The 16497-nt window shown below is 47.2% G+C and overlaps 8 non-coding genes across 8 annotated transcripts; all 8 read right to left on the minus strand.

Moving 5' to 3' along the window:
• Positions 1-275: 275 nt before the first annotated feature.
• On the minus strand, positions 276-347 carry trnad-guc (transfer RNA aspartic acid (anticodon GUC)). The gene has a single exon. It is a non-coding gene; the product is annotated as a tRNA-Asp (tRNA).
• Positions 348-3665: 3318 nt separating this feature from the next.
• On the minus strand, positions 3666-3737 carry trnad-guc (transfer RNA aspartic acid (anticodon GUC)). Its single transcript has one exon. It is a non-coding gene; the product is annotated as a tRNA-Asp (tRNA).
• Positions 3738-5360: 1623 nt separating this feature from the next.
• On the minus strand, positions 5361-5432 carry trnad-guc (transfer RNA aspartic acid (anticodon GUC)). The gene has a single exon. It is a non-coding gene; the product is annotated as a tRNA-Asp (tRNA).
• A 1611-nt stretch (positions 5433-7043) lies between these two features.
• On the minus strand, positions 7044-7115 carry trnad-guc (transfer RNA aspartic acid (anticodon GUC)). The gene has a single exon. It is a non-coding gene; the product is annotated as a tRNA-Asp (tRNA).
• A 1623-nt stretch (positions 7116-8738) lies between these two features.
• On the minus strand, positions 8739-8810 carry trnad-guc (transfer RNA aspartic acid (anticodon GUC)). The gene has a single exon. It is a non-coding gene; the product is annotated as a tRNA-Asp (tRNA).
• A 3318-nt stretch (positions 8811-12128) lies between these two features.
• Positions 12129-12200, minus strand: trnad-guc (transfer RNA aspartic acid (anticodon GUC)). Its single transcript has one exon. It is a non-coding gene; the product is annotated as a tRNA-Asp (tRNA).
• Positions 12201-13823: 1623 nt separating this feature from the next.
• trnad-guc (transfer RNA aspartic acid (anticodon GUC)) lies at positions 13824-13895 on the minus strand. The gene has a single exon. It is a non-coding gene; the product is annotated as a tRNA-Asp (tRNA).
• Positions 13896-15518: 1623 nt separating this feature from the next.
• trnad-guc (transfer RNA aspartic acid (anticodon GUC)) lies at positions 15519-15590 on the minus strand. Its single transcript has one exon. It is a non-coding gene; the product is annotated as a tRNA-Asp (tRNA).
• Positions 15591-16497: the final 907 nt, after the last annotated feature.

Consider the following 16497-nt stretch of genomic DNA (forward strand, 5'->3'; position numbering starts at 1 on the left):
GCAGTCAACGTTTCTGGTCCAGTGACCATTCTTCAGGACGGCATTTTTCATTTGTCGTCAAAAAGCAGGAAGTCTCCAATGGGTGCCTGGATAGATGAAAGTGCAAGTTTGCCAGGGAGAGCAGAATTGAGACAATTTTCGGTTTTGTTTGTTGGTCAGATTGTTTACAAGAGCAGACTGCTCGGACATGTGAATGCACACCTTTGGAGCAAACGGGACTTGAAAACGGCACTCCGGGGTTGAGATATGGAGCTGACCCCTCAAAATGCCACCGACTCCCCGGCGGGGAATTGAACCCCGGTCTCCCGCGTGACAGGCGGGGATACTAACCACTATACTACCGAGGATTGGACGGCGTCGCTCTCTGTTTCATTGGTATTAGATAGAATGTTCTTATGTGAAATTTTGATTTGTTGTCAATTTGAATTCTTCTTTAGATCATTCTGCTACCTCTGTGGAGATGATTCAGATATTAGTTATTGTTGTTTTCATGTTTGAATATCTATCTGTAAAGTAATCCGCTGCTGCTGTAAAACAGCCATTTCCTTGTGTCCTACCATCTGTGTTCAACTTCGTCCACTGCTGATCCACGCGCTCTCATTACCTGCCTCCTACAAACTGGTTCACACGCTGGCCTGTAATACAACACAAATCCAACAGCCTGGCTTCAATTCCCACAGCCAAATGGACTCAGCATGAAAGATTCCCCTTTTCAAGCTCATCCCCTCAGGTTCAACTACCACCCATCGATCGCTCCCTCATCAGAGAGCAGTGCTCCTGGAGGACGGTGGTGACTTTACTGTACGCTGCATCAGCTCCACTGTCAACGTCGAAACACTTTGCCAACAATTTCTTGATGTTTATAAAATCATGAGGATGAACAGTTAATCGCAGGGTTACTTCCAACTCACGTCAATCTCTGAGCCATGCATTTAACATCGAAACATAGAAAATAAGTGCAGGGGTAGGCCATTCAGCCCTTCAATTCAGGCAGAATCCGAGGAGCAGGAAAATCAGGATGCTGTCTGACTTGCGTTGCTTTTCCAGCACCACTCTAATCGAGACTCTGATTTCCAGCAACTGCAGTCCTCACTTGTGCCATTCAGCCCTTCAAGACAGCACCACCATTCAATATCATCATGACTGAACGTGGATCTGCATGGGTTTCTCTTCAGAAGGGTCGGTGTGGACTTGTCCGTCTGAATGGCCTGCTTCCACACTGTGGTGATTCTATGATGCCAACAGTGTAGGTTCAGTTCCTGCACGTGCAGCAGACCACAGTGAAGGTTCTGCTTTCTCAACCTTGCCTCTGTGTTGACCTACATGTTAACCCAGCCACTGGGCTTTGTCCTTCTGTCGAGAAGAGCAGACAAAAATGCTTCTCAGATGACTTTGACTTTCCACTGTGGGTGTAGTACAGTCTGCCAGCAGCAGGGGATGGTGTTGCATCACCTTAATCGCAGGATCGGGTCCAATCTCTGAGGGGGACTGACCCCTTTTTGATGTGAGGGAGGGTGTAAAAAAACCTCACATTCATTTGTCGCTACCGGTTGCTTAAAGGTTTTCATTTGCACTCCGTTTGCGCGGGAGTTATATGCCCACTGACGGGACGAAGTAACAAGAAAATCAGAATGGGAAACAGAAATTGCTGGAGAAAGTCAGCATCTGGAGTGGGGGTGTGAGTGGGGGAAGAACGCAGTCAACGTTTCTGGTCCAGTGACCATTCTTCAGGACGGCATTTTTCATTTGTCGTCAAAAAGCAGGAAGTCTCGAATGGGTGCCTGGATAGATGAAAGTGTAAGTTTGCCAGGGAGAGCAGAATTGAGACAATTTTCGGTTTTGTTTGTTGGTCAGATTGTTTACAAGAGCAGACTGCTCGGACATGTGAATGCACACCTTTGGAGCAAACGGGACTTGAAAACGGCACTCCGGGGTTGAGATATGGAGCTGACCCCTCAAAATGCCACCGACTCCCCGGCGGGGAATTGAACCCCAGTCTCCCGCGTGACAGGCGGGGATACTAACCACTATACTACCGAGGATTGGACGGCGTCGCTCTCTGTTTCATTGGTATTAGATAGAATGTTCTTATGTGAAATTTTGATTTGTTGTCAATTTGAATTCTTCTTTAGATCATTCTGCTACCTCTGTGGAGATGATTCAGATATTAGTTATTGTTGTTTTCATGTTTGAATATCTATCTGTAAAGTAATCCGCTGCTGCTGTAAAACAGCCATTTCCTTGTGTCCTACCATCTGTGTTCAACTTCGTCCACTGCTGATCCACGCGCTCTCATTACCTGCCTCCTACAAACTGGTTCACACGCTGGCCTGTAATACAACACAAATCCAACAGCCTGGCTTCAATTCCCACAGCCAAATGGACTCAGCATGAAAGATTCCCCTTTTCAAGCTCATCCCCTCAGGTTCAACTACCACCCATCGATCGCTCCCTCATCAGAGAGCAGTGCTCCTGGAGGACGGTGGTGACTTTACTGTACGCTGCATCAGCTCCACTGTCAACGTCGAAACACTTTGCCAACAATTTCTTGATGTTTATAAAATTATGAGGATGAACAGTTAATCGCAGGGTTACTTCCAACTCACGTCAATCTCTGAGCCATGCATTTAACATCGAAACATAGAAAATAAGTGCAGGGGTAGGCCATTCAGCCCTTCAATTCAGGCAGAATCCGAGGAGCAGGAAAATCAGGATGCTGTCTGACTTGCGTTGCTTTTCCAGCACCACTCTAATCGAGACTCTGATTTCCAGCAACTGCAGTCCTCACTTGTGCCATTCAGCCCTTCAAGACAGCACCACCATTCAATATCATCATGACTGAACGTGGATCTGCATGGGTTTCTCTTCAGAAGGGTCGGTGTGGACTTGTCCGTCTGAATGGCCTGCTTCCACACTGTGGTGATTCTATGATGCCAACAGTGTAGGTTCACTTCCTGCACGTGCAGCAGACCACAGTGAAGGTTCTGCTTTCTCAACCTTGCCTCTGTGTTGACCTACATGTTAACCCAGCCACTGGGCTTTGTCCTTCTGTCGAGAAGAGCAGACAAAAATGCTTCTCAGATGACTTTGACTTTCCACTGTGGGTGTAGTACAGTCTGCCAGCAGCAGGGGATGGTGTTGCATCACCTTAATCGCAGGATCGGGTCCAATCTCTGAGGGGGACTGACCCCTTTTTGATGTGAGGGAGGGTGTAAAAAAACCTCACATTCATTTGTCGCTACCGGTTGCTTAAAGGTTTTCATTTGCACTCCGTTTGCGCGGGAGTTATATGCCCACTGACGGGACGAAGTAACAAGAAAATCAGAATGGGAAACAGAAATTGCTGGAGAAAGTCAGCATCTGGAGTGGGGGTGTGAGTGGGGGAAGAACGCAGTCAACGTTTCTGGTCCAGTGACCATTCTTCAGGACGGCATTTTTCATTTGTCGTCAAAAAGCAGGAAGTCTCGAATGGGTGCCTGGATAGATGAAAGTGTAAGTTTGCCAGGGAGAGCAGAATTGAGACAATTTTCGGTTTTGTTTGTTGGTCAGATTGTTTACAAGAGCAGACTGCTCGGACATGTGAATGCACACCTTTGGAGCAAACGGGACTTGAAAACGGCACTCCGGAGTTGAGATATGGAGCTTACCCCTCAAAATGCCACCGACTCCCCGGCGGGGAATTGAACCCCGGTCTCCCGCGTGACAGGCGGGGATACTAACCACTATACTACCGAGGATTGGACGGCGTCGCCCTCTGTTTCATTGGTATTAGATAGAATGTTCGTATGTGAAATTTTGATTTGTTGTCAATTTGAATTCTTCTTTAGATCATTCTGCTACCTCTGTGGAGATGATTCAGATATTAGTTATTGTTGTTTTCATGTTTGAATATCTATCTGTAAAGTAATCCGCTGCTGCTGTAAAACAGCCATTTCCTTGTGTCCTACCATCTGTGTTCAACTTCGTCCACTGCTGATCCACGCGCTCTCATTACCTGCCTCCTACAAACTGGTTCACACGCTGGCCTGTAATACAACACAAATCCAACAGCCTGGCTTCAATTCCCACAGCCAAATGGACTCAGCATGAAAGATTCCCCTTTTCAAGCTCATCCCCTCAGGTTCAACTACCACCCATCGATCGCTCCCTCATCAGAGAGCAGTGCTCCTGGAGGACGGTGGTGACTTTACTGTACGCTGCATCAGCTCCACTGTCAACGTCGAAACACTTTGCCAACAATTTCTTGATGTTTATAAAATTATGAGGATGAACAGTTAATCGCAGGGTTACTTCCAACTCACGTCAATCTCTGAGCCATGCATTTAACATCGAAACATAGAAAATAAGTGCAGGGGTAGGCCATTCAGCCCTTCAATTCAGGCAGAATCCGAGGAGCAGGAAAATCAGGATGCTGTCTGACTTGCGTTGCTTTTCCAGCACCACTCTAATCGAGACTCTGATTTCCAGCAACTGCAGTCCTCACTTGTGCCATTCAGCCCTTCAAGACAGCACCACCATTCAATATCATCATGACTGAACGTGGATCTGCATGGGTTTCTCTTCAGAAGGGTCGGTGTGGACTTGTCCGTCTGAATGGCCTGCTTCCACACTGTGGTGATTCTATGATGCCAACAGTGTAGGTTCAGTTCCTGCACGTGCAGCAGACCACAGTGAAGGTTCTGCTTTCTCAACCTTGCCTCTGTGTTGACCTACATGTTAACCCAGCCACTGGGCTTTGTCCTTCTGTCGAGAAGAGCAGACAAAAATGCTTCTCAGATGACTTTGACTTTCCACTGTGGGTGTAGTACAGTCTGCCAGCAGCAGGGGATGGTGTTGCATCACCTTAATCGCAGGATCGGGTCCAATCTCTGAGGGGGACTGACCCCTTTTTGATGTGAGGGAGGGTGTAAAAAAACCTCACATTCATTTGTCGCTACCGGTTGCTTAAAGGTTTTCATTTGCACTCCGTTTGCACGGGAGTTATATGCCCACTGACGGGACGAAGTAACAAGAAAATCAGAATGGGAAACAGAAATTGCTGGAGAAAGTCAGCATCTGGAGTGGGGGTGTGAGTGGGGGAAGAACGCAGTCAACGTTTCTGGTCCAGTGACCATTCTTCAGGACGGCATTTTTCATTTGTCGTCAAAAAGCAGGAAGTCTCGAATGGGTGCCTGGATAGATGAAAGTGTAAGTTTGCCAGGGAGAGCAGAATTGAGACAATTTTCGGTTTTGTTTGTTGGTCAGATTGTTTACAAGAGCAGACTGCTCGGACATGTGAATGCACACCTTTGGAGCAAACGGGACTTGAAAATGGCACTCCGGAGTTGAGATATGGAGCTTACCCCTCAAAATGCCACCGACTCCCCGGCGGGGAATTGAACCCCGGTCTCCCGCGTGACAGGCGGGGATACTAACCACTATACTACCGAGGATTGGACGGCGTCGCCCTCTGTTTCATTGGTATTAGATAGAATGTTCGTATGTGAAATTTTGATTTGTTGTCAATTTGAATTCTTCTTTAGATCATTCTGCTACCTCTGTGGAGATGATTCAGATATTAGTTATTGTTGTTTTCATGTTTGAATATCTATCTGTAAAGTAATCCGCTGCTGCTATAAAACAGCCATTTCCTTGTGTCCTACCATCTGTGTTCAACTTCGTCCACTGCTGATCCACGCGCTCTCATTACCTGCCTCCTACAAACTGGTTCACACGCTGGCCTGTAATACAACACAAATCCAACAGCCTGGCTTCAATTCCCACAGCCAAATGGACTCAGCATGAAAGATTCCCCTTTTCAAGCTCATCCCCTCAGGTTCAACTACCACCCATCGATCGCTCCCTCATCAGAGAGCAGTGCTCCTGGAGGACGGTGGTGACTTTACTGTACGCTGCATCAGCTCCACTGTCAACGTCGAAACACTTTGCCAACAATTTCTTGATGTTTATAAAATCATGAGGATGAACAGTTAATCGCAGGGTTACTTCCAACTCACGTCAATCTCTGAGCCATGCATTTAACATCGAAACATAGAAAATAAGTGCAGGGGTAGGCCATTCAGCCCTTCAATTCAGGCAGAATCCGAGGAGCAGGAAAATCAGGATGCTGTCTGACTTGCGTTGCTTTTCCAGCACCACTCTAATCGAGACTCTGATTTCCAGCAACTGCAGTCCTCACTTGTGCCATTCAGCCCTTCAAGACAGCACCACCATTCAATATCATCATGACTGAACGTGGATCTGCATGGGTTTCTCTTCAGAAGGGTCGGTGTGGACTTGTCCGTCTGAATGGCCTGCTTCCACACTGTGGTGATTCTATGATGCCAACAGTGTAGGTTCACTTCCTGCACGTGCAGCAGACCACAGTGAAGGTTCTGCTTTCTCAACCTTGCCTCTGTGTTGACCTACATGTTAACCCAGCCACTGGGCTTTGTCCTTCTGTCGAGAAGAGCAGACAAAAATGCTTCTCAGATGACTTTGACTTTCCACTGTGGGTGTAGTACAGTCTGCCAGCAGCAGGGGATGGTGTTGCATCACCTTAATCGCAGGATCGGGTCCAATCTCTGAGGGGGACTGACCCCTTTTTGATGTGAGGGAGGGTGTAAAAAAACCTCACATTCATTTGTCGCTACCGGTTGCTTAAAGGTTTTCATTTGCACTCCGTTTGCGCGGGAGTTATATGCCCACTGACGGGACGAAGTAACAAGAAAATCAGAATGGGAAACAGAAATTGCTGGAGAAAGTCAGCATCTGGAGTGGGGGAAGAACGCAGTCAACGTTTCTGGTCCAGTGACCATTCTTCAGGACGGCATTTTTCATTTGTCGTCAAAAAGCAGGAAGTCTCGAATGGGTGCCTGGATAGATGAAAGTGTAAGTTTGCCAGGGAGAGCAGAATTGAGACAATTTTCGGTTTTGTTTGTTGGTCAGATTGTTTACAAGAGCAGACTGCTCGGACATGTGAATGCACACCTTTGGAGCAAACGGGACTTGAAAACGGCACTCCGGGGTTGAGATATGGAGCTGACCCCTCAAAATGCCACCGACTCCCCGGCGGGGAATTGAACCCCGGTCTCCCGCGTGACAGGCGGGGATACTAACCACTATACTACCGAGGATTGGACGGCGTCGCTCTCTGTTTCATTGGTATTAGATAGAATGTTCTTATGTGAAATTTTGATTTGTTGTCAATTTGAATTCTTCTTTAGATCATTCTGCTACCTCTGTGGAGATGATTCAGATATTAGTTATTGTTGTTTTCATGTTTGAATATCTATCTGTAAAGTAATCCGCTGCTGCTGTAAAACAGCCATTTCCTTGTGTCCTACCATCTGTGTTCAACTTCGTCCACTGCTGATCCACGCGCTCTCATTACCTGCCTCCTACAAACTGGTTCACACGCTGGCCTGTAATACAACACAAATCCAACAGCCTGGCTTCAATTCCCACAGCCAAATGGACTCAGCATGAAAGATTCCCCTTTTCAAGCTCATCCCCTCAGGTTCAACTACCACCCATCGATCGCTCCCTCATCAGAGAGCAGTGCTCCTGGAGGACGGTGGTGACTTTACTGTACGCTGCATCAGCTCCACTGTCAACGTCGAAACACTTTGCCAACAATTTCTTGATGTTTATAAAATCATGAGGATGAACAGTTAATCGCAGGGTTACTTCCAACTCACGTCAATCTCTGAGCCATGCATTTAACATCGAAACATAGAAAATAAGTGCAGGGGTAGGCCATTCAGCCCTTCAATTCAGGCAGAATCCGAGGAGCAGGAAAATCAGGATGCTGTCTGACTTGCGTTGCTTTTCCAGCACCACTCTAATCGAGACTCTGATTTCCAGCAACTGCAGTCCTCACTTGTGCCATTCAGCCCTTCAAGACAGCACCACCATTCAATATCATCATGACTGAACGTGGATCTGCATGGGTTTCTCTTCAGAAGGGTCGGTGTGGACTTGTCCGTCTGAATGGCCTGCTTCCACACTGTGGTGATTCTATGATGCCAACAGTGTAGGTTCAGTTCCTGCACGTGCAGCAGACCACAGTGAAGGTTCTGCTTTCTCAACCTTGCCTCTGTGTTGACCTACATGTTAACCCAGCCACTGGGCTTTGTCCTTCTATCGAGAAGAGCAGACAAAAATGCTTCTCAGATGACTTTGACTTTCCACTGTGGGTGTAGTACAGTCTGCCAGCAGCAGGGGATGGTGTTGCATCACCTTAATCGCAGGATCGGGTCCAATCTCTGAGGGGGACTGACCCCTTTTTGATGTGAGGGAGGGTGTAAAAAAACCTCACATTCATTTGTCGCTACCGGTTGCTTAAAGGTTTTCATTTGCACTCCGTTTGCGCGGGAGTTATATGCCCACTGACGGGACGAAGTAACAAGAAAATCAGAATGGGAAACAGAAATTGCTGGAGAAAGTCAGCATCTGGAGTGGGGGTGAGAGTGGGGGAAGAACGCAGTCAACGTTTCTGGTCCAGTGACCATTCTTCAGGACGGCATTTTTCATTTGTCGTCAAAAAGCAGGAAGTCTCGAATGGGTGCCTGGATAGATGAAAGTGTAAGTTTGCCAGGGAGAGCAGAATTGAGACAATTTTCGGTTTTGTTTGTTGGTCAGATTGTTTACAAGAGCAGACTGCTCGGACATGTGAATGCACACCTTTGGAGCAAACGGGACTTGAATTCGGCACTCCGGAGTTGAGATATGGAGCTTACCCCTCAAAATGCCACCGACTCCCCGGCGGGGAATTGAACCCCGGTCTCCCGCGTGACAGGCGGGGATACTAACCACTATACTACCGAGGATTGGACGGCGGCGCCCTCTCTTTCATTGGTATTAGATAGAATGTTCTTATGTGAAATTTTGATTTGTTGTCAATTTGAATTCTTCTTTAGATCATTCTGCTACCTCTGTGGAGATGATTCAGATATTAGTTATTGTTGTTTTCATGTTTGAATATCTATCTGTAAAGTAATCCGCTGCTGCTGTAAAACAGCCATTTCCTTGTGTCCTACCATCTGTGTTCAACTTCGTCCACTGCTGATCCACGCGCTCTCATTACCTGCCTCCTACAAACTGGTTCACACGCTGGCCTGTAATACAACACAAATCCAACAGCCTGGCTTCAATTCCCACAGCCAAATGGACTCAGCATGAAAGATTCCCCTTTTCAAGCTCATCCCCTCAGGTTCAACTACCACCCATCGATCGCTCCCTCATCAGAGAGCAGTGCTCCTGGAGGACGGTGGTGACTTTACTGTACGCTGCATCAGCTCCACTGTCAACGTCGAAACACTTTGCCAACAATTTCTTGATGTTTATAAAATCATGAGGATGAACAGTTAATCGCAGGGTTACTTCCAACTCACGTCAATCTCTGAGCCATGCATTTAACATCGAAACATAGAAAATAAGTGCAGGGGTAGGCCATTCAGCCCTTCAATTCAGGCAGAATCCGAGGAGCAGGAAAATCAGGATGCTGTCTGACTTGCGTTGCTTTTCCAGCACCACTCTAATCGAGACTCTGATTTCCAGCAACTGCAGTCCTCACTTGTGCCATTCAGCCCTTCAAGACAGCACCACCATTCAATATCATCATGACTGAACGTGGATCTGCATGGGTTTCTCTTCAGAAGGGTCGGTGTGGACTTGTCCGTCTGAATGGCCTGCTTCCACACTGTGGTGATTCTATGATGCCAACAGTGTAGGTTCACTTCCTGCACGTGCAGCAGACCACAGTGAAGGTTCTGCTTTCTCAACCTTGCCTCTGTGTTGACCTACATGTTAACCCAGCCACTGGGCTTTGTCCTTCTATCGAGAAGAGCAGACAAAAATGCTTCTCAGATGACTTTGACTTTCCACTGTGGGTGTAGTACAGTCTGCCAGCAGCAGGGGATGGTGTTGCATCACCTTAATCGCAGGATCGGGTCCAATCTCTGAGGGGGACTGACCCCTTTTTGATGTGAGGGAGGGTGTAAAAAAACCTCACATTCATTTGTCGCTACCGGTTGCTTAAAGGTTTTCATTTGCACTCCGTTTGCGCGGGAGTTATATGCCCACTGACGGGACGAAGTAACAAGAAAATCAGAATGGGAAACAGAAATTGCTGGAGAAAGTCAGCATCTGGAGTGGGGGTGTGAGTGGGGGAAGAACGCAGTCAACGTTTCTGGTCCAGTGACCATTCTTCAGGACGGCATTTTTCATTTGTCGTCAAAAAGCAGGAAGTCTCGAATGGGTGCCTGGATAGATGAAAGTGTAAGTTTGCCAGGGAGAGCAGAATTGAGACAATTTTCGGTTTTGTTTGTTGGTCAGATTGTTTACAAGAGCAGACTGCTCGGACATGTGAATGCACACCTTTGGAGCAAACGGGACTTGAAAACGGCACTCCGGGGTTGAGATATGGAGCTGACCCCTCAAAATGCCACCGACTCTCCGGCGGGGAATTGAACCCCGGTCTCCCGCGTGACAGGCGGGGATACTAACCACTATACTACCGAGGATTGCACGGCATCGCCCACTGTTTCATTGGTATTAGATAGAATGTTCTTATGTGAAATTTTGATTTGTTGTCAATTTGAATTCTTCTTTAGATCATTCTGCTACCTCTGTGGAGATGATTCAGATATTAGTTATTGTTGTTTTCATGTTTGAATATCTATCTGTAAAGTAATCCGCTGCTGCTGTAAAACAGCCATTTCCTTGTGTCCTACCATCTGTGTTCAACTTCGTCCACTGCTGATCCACGCGCTCTCATTACCTGCCTCCTACAAACTGGTTCACACGCTGGCCTGTAATACAACACAAATCCAACAGCCTGGCTTCAATTCCCACAGCCAAATGGACTCAGCATGAAAGATTCCCCTTTTCAAGCTCATCCCCTCAGGTTCAACTACCACCCATCGATCGCTCCCTCATCAGAGAGCAGTGCTCCTGGAGGACGGTGGTGACTTTACTGTACGCTGCATCAGCTCCACTGTCAACGTCGAAACACTTTGCCAACAATTTCTTGATGTTTATAAAATCATGAGGATGAACAGTTAATCGCAGGGTTACTTCCAACTCACGTCAATCTCTGAGCCATGCATTTAACATCGAAACATAGAAAATAAGTGCAGGGGTAGGCCATTCAGCCCTTCAATTCAGGCAGAATCCGAGGAGCAGGAAAATCAGGATGCTGTCTGACTTGCGTTGCTTTTCCAGCACCACTCTAATCGAGACTCTGATTTCCAGCAACTGCAGTCCTCACTTGTGCCATTCAGCCCTTCAAGACAGCACCACCATTCAATATCATCATGACTGAACGTGGATCTGCATGGGTTTCTCTTCAGAAGGGTCGGTGTGGACTTGTCCGTCTGAATGGCCTGCTTCCACACTGTGGTGATTCTATGATGCCAACAGTGTAGGTTCAGTTCCTGCACGTGCAGCAGACCACAGTGAAGGTTCTGCTTTCTCAACCTTGCCTCTGTGTTGACCTACATGTTAACCCAGCCACTGGGCTTTGTCCTTCTATCGAGAAGAGCAGACAAAAATGCTTCTCAGATGACTTTGACTTTCCACTGTGGGTGTAGTACAGTCTGCCAGCAGCAGGGGATGGTGTTGCATCACCTTAATCGCAGGATCGGGTCCAATCTCTGAGGGGGACTGACCCCTTTTTGATGTGAGGGAGGGTGTAAAAAAACCTCACATTCATTTGTCGCTACCGGTTGCTTAAAGGTTTTCATTTGCACTCCGTTTGCGCGGGAGTTATATGCCCACTGACGGGACGAAGTAACAAGAAAATCAGAATGGGAAACAGAAATTGCTGGAGAAAGTCAGCATCTGGAGTGGGGGTGAGAGTGGGGGAAGAACGCAGTCAACGTTTCTGGTCCAGTGACCATTCTTCAGGACGGCATTTTTCATTTGTCGTCAAAAAGCAGGAAGTCTCGAATGGGTGCCTGGATAGATGAAAGTGTAAGTTTGCCAGGGAGAGCAGAATTGAGACAATTTTCGGTTTTGTTTGTTGGTCAGATTGTTTACAAGAGCAGACTGCTCGGACATGTGAATGCACACCTTTGGAGCAAACGGGACTTGAATACGGCACTCCGGAGTTGAGATATGGAGCTTACCCCTCAAAATGCCACCGACTCCCCGGCGGGGAATTGAACCCCGGTCTCCCGCGTGACAGGCGGGGATACTAACCACTATACTACCGAGGATTGGACGGCGGCGCCCTCTCTTTCATTGGTATTAGATAGAATGTTCTTATGTGAAATTTTGATTTGTTGTCAATTTGAATTCTTCTTTAGATCATTCTGCTACCTCTGTGGAGATGATTCAGATATTAGTTATTGTTGTTTTCATGTTTGAATATCTATCTGTAAAGTAATCCGCTGCTGCTGTAAAACAGCCATTTCGTTGTGTCCTACCATCTGTGTTCAACTTCGTCCACTGCTGATCCACGCGCTCTCATTACCTGCCTCCTACAAACTGGTTCACACGCTGGCCTGTAATACAACACAAATCCAACAGCCTGGCTTCAATTCCCACAGCCAAATGGACTCAGCATGAAAGATTCCCCTTTTCAAGCTCATCCCCTCAGGTTCAACTACCACCCATCGATCGCTCCCTCATCAGAGAGCAGTGCTCCTGGAGGACGGTGGTGACTTTACTGTACGCTGCATCAGCTCCACTGTCAACGTCGAAACACTTTGCCAACAATTTCTTGATGTTTATAAAATCATGAGGATGAACAGTTAATCGCAGGGTTACTTCCAACTCACGTCAATCTCTGAGCCATGCATTTAACATCGAAACATAGAAAATAAGTGCAGGGGTAGGCCATTCAGCCCTTCAATTCAGGCAGAATCCGAGGAGCAGGAAAATCAGGATGCTGTCTGACTTGCGTTGCTTTTCCAGCACCACTCTAATCGAGACTCTGATTTCCAGCAACTGCAGTCCTCACTTGTGCCATTCAGCCCTTCAAGACAGCACCACCATTCAATATCATCATGACTGAACGTGGATCTGCATGGGTTTCTCTTCAGAAGGGTCGGTGTGGACTTGTCCGTCTGAATGGCCTGCTTCCACACTGTGGTGATTCTATGATGCCAACAGTGTAGGTTCACTTCCTGCACGTGCAGCAGACCACAGTGAAGGTTCTGCTTTCTCAACCTTGCCTCTGTGTTGACCTACATGTTAACCCAGCCACTGGGCTTTGTCCTTCTATCGAGAAGAGCAGACAAAAATGCTTCTCAGATGACTTTGACTTTCCACTGTGGGTGTAGTACAGTCTGCCAGCAGCAGGGGATGGTGTTGCATCACCTTAATCGCAGGATCGGGTCCAATCTCTGAGGGGGACTGACCCCTTTTTGATGTGAGGGAGGGTGTAAAAAAACCTCACATTCATTTGTCGCTACCGGTTGCTTAAAGGTTTTCATTTGCACTCCGTTTGCGCGGGAGTTATATGCCCACTGACGGGACGAAGTAACAAGAAAATCAGAATGGGAAACAGAAATTGCTGGAGAAAGTCAGCATCTGGAGTGGGGGTGTGAGTGGGGGAAGAACGCAGTCAACGTTTCTGGTCCAGTGACCATTCTTCAGGACGGCATTTTTCATTTGTCGTCAAAAAGCAGGAAGTCTCGAATGGGTGCCTGGATAGATGAAAGTGTAAGTTTGCCAGGGAGAGCAGAATTGAGACAATTTTCGGTTTTGTTTGTTGGTCAGATTGTTTACAAGAGCAGACTGCTCGGACATGTGAATGCACACCTTTGGAGCAAACGGGACTTGAAAACGGCACTCCGGGGTTGAGATATGGAGCTGACCCCTCAAAATGCCACCGACTCCCCGGCGGGGAATTGAACCCCGGTCTCCCGCGTGACAGGCGGGGATACTAACCACTATACTACCGAGGATTGGACGGGGTCGCTCTCTGTTTCATTGGTATTAGATAGAATGTTCTTATGTGAAATTTTGATTTGTTGTCAATTTGAATTCTTCTTTAGATCATTCTGCTACCTCTGTGGAGATGATTCAGATATTAGTTATTGTTGTTTTCATGTTTGAATATCTATCTGTAAAGTAATCCGCTGCTGCTGTAAAACAGCCATTTCGTTGTGTCCTACCATCTGTGTTCAACTTCGTCCACTGCTGATCCACGCGCTCTCATTACCTGCCTCCTACAAACTGGTTCACACGCTGGCCTGTAATACAACACAAATCCAACAGCCTGGCTTCAATTCCCACAGCCAAATGGACTCAGCATGAAAGATTCCCCTTTTCAAGCTCATCCCCTCAGGTTCAACTACCACCCATCGATCGCTCCCTCATCAGAGAGCAGTGCTCCTGGAGGACGGTGGTGACTTTACTGTACGCTGCATCAGCTCCACTGTCAACGTCGAAACACTTTGCCAACAATTTCTTGATGTTTATAAAATCATGAGGATGAACAGTTAATCGCAGGGTTACTTCCAACTCACGTCAATCTCTGAGCCATGCATTTAACATCGAAACATAGAAAATAAGTGCAGGGGTAGGCCATTCAGCCCTTCAATTCAGGCAGAATCCGAGGAGCAGGAAAATCAGGATGCTGTCTGACTTGCGTTGCTTTTCCAGCACCACTCTAATCGAGACTCTGATTTCCAGCAACTGCAGTCCTCACTTGTGCCATTCAGCCCTTCAAGACAGCACCACCATTCAATATCATCATGACTGAACGTGGATCTGCATGGGTTTCTCTTCAGAAGGGTCGGTGTGGACTTGTCCGTCTGAATGGCCTGCTTCCACACTGTGGTGATTCTATGATGCCAACAGTGTAGGTTCAGTTCCTGCACGTGCAGCAGACCACAGTGAAGGTTCTGCTTTCTCAACCTTGCCTCTGTGTTGACCTACATGTTAACCCAGCCACTGGGCTTTGTCCTTCTATCGAGAAGAGCAGACAAAAATGCTTCTCAGATGACTTTGACTTTCCACTGTGGGTGTAGTACAGTCTGCCAGCAGCAGGGGATGGTGTTGCATCACCTTAATCGCAGGATCGGGTCCAATCTCTGAGGGGGACTGACCCCTTTTTGATGTGAGGGAGGGTGTAAAAAAACCTCACATTCATTTGTCGCTACCGGTTGCTTAAAGGTTTTCATTTGCACTCCGTTTGCGCGGGAGTTATATGCCCACTGACGGGACGAAGTAACAAGAAAATCAGAATGGGAAACAGAAATTGCTGGAGAAAGTCAGCATCTGGAGTGGGGGTGTGAGTGGGGGAAGAACGCAGTCAACGTTTCTGGTCCAGTGACCATTCTTCAGGACGGCATTTTTCATTTGTCGTCAAAAAGCAGGAAGTCTCGAATGGGTGCCTGGATAGATGAAAGTGTAAGTTTGCCAGGGAGAGCAGAATTGAGACAATTTTCGGTTTTGTTTGTTGGTCAGATTGTTTACAAGAGCAGACTGCTCGGACATGTGAATGCACACCTTTGGAGCAAACGGGACTTGAAAACGGCACTCCGGAGTTGAGATATGGAGCTTACCCCTCAAAATGCCACCGACTCCCCGGCGGGGAATTGAACCCCGGTCTCCCGCGTGACAGGCGGGGATACTAACCACTATACTACCGAGGATTGGACGGCGTCGCCCTCTGTTTCATTGGTATTAGATAGAATGTTCGTATGTGAAATTTTGATTTGTTGTCAATTTGAATTCTTCTTTAGATCATTCTGCTACCTCTGTGGAGATGATTCAGATATTAGTTATTGTTGTTTTCATGTTTGAATATCTATCTGTAAAGTAATCCGCTGCTGCTGTAAAACAGCCATTTCCTTGTGTCCTACCATCTGTGTTCAACTTCGTCCACTGCTGATCCACGCGCTCTCATTACCTGCCTCCTACAAACTGGTTCACACGCTGGCCTGTAATACAACACAAATCCAACAGCCTGGCTTCAATTCCCACAGCCAAATGGACTCAGCATGAAAGATTCCCCTTTTCAAGCTCATCCCCTCAGGTTCAACTACCACCCATCGATCGCTCCCTCATCAGAGAGCAGTGCTCCTGGAGGACGGTGGTGACTTTACTGTACGCTGCATCAGCTCCACTGTCAACGTCGAAACACTTTGCCAACAATTTCTTGATGTTTATAAAATCATGAGGATGAACAGTTAATCGCAGGGTTACTTCCAACTCACGTCAATCTCTGAGCCATGCATTTAACATCGAAACATAGAAAATAAGTGCAGGGGTAGGCCATTCAGCCCTTCAATTCAGGCAGAATCCGAGGAGCAGGAAAATCAGGATGCTGTCTGACTTGCGTTGCTTTTCCAGCACCACTCTAATCGAGACTCTGATTTCCAGCAACTGCAGTCCTCACTTGTGCCATTCAGCCCTTCAAGACAGCACCACCATTCAATATCATCATGACTGAACGTGGATCTGCATGGGTTTCTCTTCAGAAGGGTCGGTGTGGACTTGTCCGTCTGAATGGCCTGCTTCCACACTGTGGTGATTCTATGATGCCAACAGTGTAGGTTC

The sequence above is a fragment of the Chiloscyllium plagiosum genome, unplaced genomic scaffold, assembly GCF_037043375.1.
Source record: "Chiloscyllium plagiosum isolate Xiang-an unplaced genomic scaffold, Cpla_swu_hap1 HiC_scaffold_35, whole genome shotgun sequence".
Taxonomy (NCBI): domain Eukaryota; kingdom Metazoa; phylum Chordata; class Chondrichthyes; order Orectolobiformes; family Hemiscylliidae; genus Chiloscyllium; species Chiloscyllium plagiosum.